Raw genomic sequence first — 743 nt, forward strand, 5'->3', positions numbered from 1 at the left:
TAGGCGGCATCCCCTCTTAGTTTTGAGTAGGAGAAACCATTCTGTTTTGGTTCTTCTCCACGGATAATTTTCCTATAATTTAGACGGCTTCGCCTTCAAGCCGTCAATAAAATCGAGCTAATATATGATCATGATAGTACATTGATGCATATGTCTTCTTTACTTTATGGCCTTTTTATTATGATGCATCATGAACATGCCAATATGTGATCGGGGTGAGCGGTGGTTAGATATAGGGGCGGCTTCACCGGCTTGGATTGGAAGGAAGGGCTTTGCTTTTCGATCACTTTTTGAGGCCGGTTTGGATGAGCGTGGGCAAGTTCGGGATTCACTATCGCTTTCCGCTTGGAGTGGCTTACCCCCTTGTCAATTAAAGGGAGAAGTCACCGAAGCGATTCTAAAGGCCAAAGAGTCATCTTTGAAGGCTATTATGCATCCGTATTCATAGTAGAGTGTAAGGTAGGTTTAGGTATAGCAGGACTTGAACCTGTGACCATTAGGTTAAAAGCCCAATGCTCTACCAACTAAGCTATACACCCCAAAAACGATATAGTAGTAAATAAGGATTGGTACCGAAAAGAGGTCGGCCCCCCTTCTTCTCATCATATTAAAGGAGCGCGGCTCTGTATGAGGCTCGTGCTGCAGAGCAAGCAGAAGAAAATGTAAGGTCGCGCGTTAGCACTCCTGCAAGAAAATGGATGCGCTAAGGCGCAACTTCATGCAGCTGCTACACCCTTGCTTCT

The 743-nt window shown here is 45.1% G+C and overlaps 1 non-coding gene across 1 annotated transcript; it reads right to left on the reverse strand.

The window, feature by feature from the left end:
* Positions 1–466: 466 nt before the first annotated feature.
* Positions 467–539, reverse strand: TRNAK-UUU (transfer RNA lysine (anticodon UUU)). Its single transcript has one exon. It is a non-coding gene; the product is annotated as a tRNA-Lys (tRNA).
* Positions 540–743: the final 204 nt, after the last annotated feature.

Source organism: Nicotiana tomentosiformis, chromosome 8, assembly GCF_000390325.3.
Source record: "Nicotiana tomentosiformis chromosome 8, ASM39032v3, whole genome shotgun sequence".
Lineage (NCBI taxonomy): Eukaryota > Viridiplantae > Streptophyta > Magnoliopsida > Solanales > Solanaceae > Nicotiana > Nicotiana tomentosiformis.